This window comes from Balaenoptera acutorostrata, chromosome 8 (assembly GCF_949987535.1).
Source record: "Balaenoptera acutorostrata chromosome 8, mBalAcu1.1, whole genome shotgun sequence".
Lineage (NCBI taxonomy): Eukaryota > Metazoa > Chordata > Mammalia > Artiodactyla > Balaenopteridae > Balaenoptera > Balaenoptera acutorostrata.
The window spans coordinates 7,712,302-7,718,301 of record NC_080071.1 but is presented as its reverse complement, the minus strand read 5'-3'; positions in this window follow the sequence as shown (position 1 = coordinate 7,718,301).

Genomic DNA, 6,000 nt, shown 5'->3' with positions numbered 1-6,000 from the left:
ATGATTAAAAATAATAGATGATATTGAAAGCATCTGGTTCAGCAAATGCTCTCAGCACTGAAAAGTCAAGGTACTAAAGTTGCTTTTTTTTTTTTTTTTTTTTTAATATTTTATTTATTTATTTATTTATGGCTGTGTTGGGTCTTCGTTTCTGTGTGAGGGCTTTCTCCAGTTGCGGAGAGTGGGGGCCACTCTTCATCGCGGTGCGCAGGCCTCTCACTATCGCGGCCTCTCTTGTTGCGGAGCACAGGCTCCAGACGCGCAGGCTCAGTAGTTGTGGCTCACGGGCCCAGTCGCTCCGCGGCATGTGGGATCTTCCCAGACCAGGGCTCGAACCCATGTCCCCTGCATTGGCAGGCAGATTCTCAACCACTGCGCCACCAGGGAAGCCCTAAAGTTGCTTTTTAAGATAATACAAAGTGCCCCAAAAATGCTGATTGAATTTCTGAAAGGTAAACTGCTTAACAGAGAGGAATGAGGAGTTAGTTTTTAAAGAGTTAAAGGAAATTCAGATAAAATTTATCACAGTTAAGTACCAAACCAAGACAAGAAAAATAAAAGGTGATACAAATAAAAGTTGTTGAGCAGAGATTTTAAAAGCAAGCTGTTTGGACAGTTAGTGGAAATCTTTATGTTTACCTAATAAAATCACATAAAATAAACAGAAATAACAAGGTTACCCTAAAAGGAAAATGGCAGGCAATGAACACGAAATCTACAAAATATTTCAAATAATCCTAAACATCTTTCTATAAATGTTAAACTTAGCCTCCTCATTAAAGAAAAAAAAAATTTCTTTTAAGTCGGGGTTGGGTGGGGACAGGGATTTAACAATGGAGAGGTATGGATTTGTCTTGATGTCTCAGCAAATATTGTCATAAAACAATTTTGCTTTCCAACTTTATAAAAGAGAGCATGTGAGCAGTGTACACATACCAGAAGAGATAATTGTGGGCAGAGAAGTAAAGTTGGCACACTGGACTTTTACCCCTCTCCTTCTGTTATAGGGATCTAATCATATCTGGGACACATATGCAAAGTTGGCCCAAGATATTGACAGGGTAGGAAGCCAACCCTGCAGTGAAATGAGGAGGGTCCTGTCTCCTCCAAGAAAGCTGCACCCACAAACCAGCCAAAGAACAACTCTGTCTTACAGATAAGCAAAGCCAAGGCACTATTTCCAGAGTGTCACTTATGCTACCTGGAAGGAGAGAGAACACTCTAGATGTGTAGATTCTCCTGACCCCGTTTTCTCCTGCTTGTCCATTAGCACAGATTAGTTTACTCTTCACATTGCCCCCTAGACACTAGGCAGAGAGAGCAAGTGGACTGAAGCAGAAATAAGCCTCAGATGAGAATGGGAAGTGGGCTAGGGGTAGAGCATGGTAGAGCAATAGCGTAAGGTATCAGGCCAGAAAAAAACAGGCTCTGATGGACATACGGCATCCATATTTTCCAAACCAAAACTCATGACACATAGCTTGACAAGTATGATTGTACTTATGGGAACAACAGGACAGAATATTTACAACCCAGGGTTGCCCTGGAAAATCTAGGATATATAAACACCACATCCATAAAGGCATTGAAAGTGGGAAGGCTAACATAACCTACTTGAGAATTCTGCACGTGCTGGTCAGCACATGTAAAAGCAAGTTTGTTAAGTCACCCCAGTCTCTATTTATTTCGATCACAGACATATTACATATTTTAGACACATTTAGGATCTCTATTCCAAAGACTTGTCGTAAGAATAGCAGGTGGTATCTGAATGAAATAGATTTTTACAGTTGAGTAGAAAAGCGTGCATAACATCAGATTAGATTGTTTGCCAAGCTTGCCAAACTTGCAAGACTACTAAACTTACCCATGTAACCATGTAACGAAAGAGAGGTAATATTCTCAGAAAACCTGTGCACTCTGGCACACAACTTTCAGATTAGGCTCCACAAGTTTTCAGAAAGAAACCTAATTCAAATTTGTGCCACTTTTTTCTTGCCTTACATCCATTTAATTACTTGCATGTGAGAGTCATTGTTTCTTATATGACCACCCCCTCCCCCAAATACTTTAGTGAAAGCTTCTTGTAGAAAGAAAAACAAAGGTCAGTAACCTAATATCCCCAAGCAACCCTACAACAACAAACCAGGAAGGGAAAAAAGTGAAGAAATGCTCTGAATGGGGAAAAGATCTTTGTCTGTTTACTCTTTCAACAGTGAATAAAAGTTATGATTTTGCCAATAACTATGGATTGATAGTGTGCCCAATTGTTAAAGAATATATAAGGAGAGCCCATAAAATATGAGAGGAATGCTCTGTGTGAGGTCAGAAGCTTTCTGAGAACTAGAAATGTATCAAATACAATATATCACCTTTGTCATGGCACCATAAAAACTTGAAGTGGGGAAATGCCTGGGGATTATCTAAGAAAGGGAAAGCGCTTCTCTTTCACATGGGGAAACTGAGGCACAGCAGCATGTCCGAGGTTACCCAGCCAGCTGTAACGGAGTCAAGGCAAAACCCCAGCTCCTGCAGAGTTTACGGATGAGCTTACTCGTCTGTAAAATGAGGGTGCCGAACTTCGAGGTCAATGCCAGCCGCAACATCCTGCAATGCTGTATTGATTGATTGCTTTGTAATCTACTTATTTGTATTTTGGCTCTTAAATAAAGGTAAGGCTGACAGGTTTGACATATTTCTAGCCCTTAGAAAGCTGACCTGACAGTAAAGCCCTTCCAAAACATTTACAGAGACAATGTTCAGAACAATTTGCAGAATTTAATAAGGTGACATATTTTGAAGCACGGGGCAGTTACAGGCAGCCAACCTGAGTGGATGCAGGCGAGGGAGGTATTATTTTTTTTAATTTTCAAGATGTCACTGACAAGGGAGACATATGCCAAATGGTAACACAGGTCTCTACTGAACTAAAACAAAACAAACAAACAAACAAACCAAAAAACCTTGAAAAAGGCATGAAGAGCAATGAGGAACATGACACAAAAAGAATGGGTGAAACATCAAAATAGGATATTGAGAATTTTAATCAATACATTGATTAAAATTATTTGAAGTTTAAAGTCATATGATGCATCTTCTTTTCCACTTATACCTGCCTCCAAAACATGACCATGTAGAGGATTTCCAATATTTAATAACCTACTATAAATCCTGGAAAGATACTCTGAAATCAGAGTATATAAATCAGTATAAAATCAGAGTATATTTCTTTAAAACCTTCTCTACTTATTATAATGTCTCTTATTTATCTTTACCATGAATTCTTACCAGTATTTTACATAACTCTAAGGTAGAATTTATGCAATAAAAGAAAAAATGACTATGTAGCATAAATATTGAATGGATGGATGGATGACCAAATTGTTAAAAGCAGGAGTAGCCAATTTGTTACTATCTAAAAAAAATTGTCAATCAGATGTACTATACTTTACATATATTATAGGTAAGATGATTTAAAACACAGTAAGTCAGTGAACAGAAGATTCTTTTAGGGTTACAGAGTACTTTTTTCATTATACATAGATTTAACCAAATACTGACACCACCAAAATCATGATTGGAGGCAATTAAGAAAACCAAAAGTACTTGGAAAAATTTGTTGGGAACTCTGCTTGCCTCGTTACCTGACTGACTTCCCATCCCGTCAGATAACCAGGTAAACTTTCAGATCTCTGATGCATTCTTCCCTACATTGATAGAAGTACAAACACTTTACACTTAGACCTGGGTTTGAGCTCATCGCTTATTAACTGGTGTTTGATCTTGGACAAATTACTTAACTTTTCAGTGACTATTTCACTTGTCTGTAAAAATAATAACGTTTGAGTCACTAGATTCTTAAAATGATTAAATTAGATAGTAGCTCAAAAATAGCCATCATGGTATATGGCACACAGGAAGCATCCAATGAGTAGAGGTAGTCATAGTTGTAGTAATAAGAGTAATAATGGTCCCTATTGTCTTTTTTTTTTTTCTATTGTGGCATGTTGTTGTGAAATCAACACAGGTTTTGGATTCAGAGAGCATTGGGTTTGAAGCCAGGCTCTATGCTTGGTGACTGGGTGACAAGATATTTCCTCTTGTTTCATTTCTCCCTCTGTAAAATGAAGACCATAACACCTTATTCTGACTAATCTTATAAAAATTAAATGAGATAGTATGTTAGCACTATGCAGTACCTGGCACAACAGCAGTAATCATAAAGAAATGTCAGTTGCCAACACTTCTCGTCCCCACAACTCCCTTCATTCCTTTATTCATTCATTCACAAGCATTACCGAGCCCTGCAAATACAAAAGGAGTAAGACTGCCCATCCTGGTTTCAAGAACAGGGTAAAGGGGCAGAGAAAGAGATTATAGGATGTAGTGGCAAATAATTTAAGGGAGGAGTAAACCGCTGCTTGGGAGCACAAACGAGAAAAGCCTAAAGCCTTCTTGAAAAGTCTTAAAACGATAATAAAAATTAGGCCACTTAACACCCACTAGAATGGCTACAACCAAACAGCAACAACAGCAATAGAAAATAACACATGTGGAGGACCTTCAAGATGGCAGAAGAGTGAGTAAGACGCAGAGACCACCTTCCTCCCCACAGATACATCAGAAATACGTCTACACGTGGAACAACTCCTACAAAACACCTACTGAACGCTGGCAGAAGACCTCAGACCTCCCAAAAGGCAAGAGGTACCCCACGTACCTGGGTAGGGCAAAAGAAAAAAGAAAAAACAGAGACAAAAGAATAGGGACGGGTCCTGCACCAGTGGGAGGGAGCTGTGAAGGAGGAAAGGTGTCCACACACTAGGAAGGCCCTTCGCGGGTGGAGACTGCGGGTGGCAGAGGGGGGAAGCTTCGGAGCCACGGAGAACAGCGCAGCCACAGGGGTGCGGAGGGCAAAGCCGAGAGATTCCCGCACAGAGGCTCGGCGCCGAGCAGCACTCACCAGCCCGAGAGGCTTGTCTGCTCCCCCGCCGGGGCGGGCGGGGGCTGGGAGCTGAGGCTCGGGCTTAGGTCGGATCGAAGGGAGAGGACTGGGGTTGGCAGCGTGAACACAGCCTGAAGGGGTTAGTGCGCCACAGCTAGCCGGGAGGGAGTCCAGGAAAAGTCTGGAGCTGCGGGAGAGGCAAGAGACTTTTTCTTGCCTCTTTGTATCCTGGTGCGCGAGGAGAGGGGATTCAGAGCACCACTTAAAGGAGCTCCAGAAACGGGCACGAGCTGCGGCCATCAGCGCGGACCCCAGAGACGGGCATGAGATGCTAAGGCTGCTGCTGCCGCCACCAAGAAGCCTGGGTGCGAGCATAGGTCACTCTCCACACCTCCCCTCCCAGGAGCCTGTGCAGCCCGCCACTGCCAGGGTCCCCTGATCCAGGGACAACTTCCCTGGGAGAACGCACGGTGCGCCTCAGGCTGCTGCAACGTCACGCCGGCCTCTGCCGCCGCAGGCTCGCCCCGCCTCCGTGCCCCTCCCTCCCCGCGGCCTGGGTGAGCTGGAGCCCCCGAAGCAGCTGCTCTTTTAACCCCGTCCTGTGTGAGCGAAGAACAGACGCCCTCAGACGACCTACATGCAGAGGCGGGTACAAATCCAAAGCTGAACCCCGGGAGCTGTGCGAACAAAGAGAAATGGAAATTTCTCCCAGCTGCCTCAGAGCAGCGGATTAAATCTCCACGATCAACTTCATGTACCTGCATCTGTGGAATACCTGAATAGACAACGAATCATCCCAAATTGAGGAGGTGGACTTCAGGAGCAAAGATATATATATTTTTCCCCTTTTTCCCTTTTTGTGAGTGTGTATGTATATGCTTCTGTGTGTGATTTTGTCTGTATAGCTTTGCTTTTACCATTTGTTCTAGGGGTCTGTCTGTCCGTTTTTTTTTTTTTACTTTATAAAATTTTTTCTTAATAATTATTTTTTATTTTAATAACTTTATTTTATTTTATCTTCTATCTTTCTTTCTATTTCTTCTCCCTTTTATTCT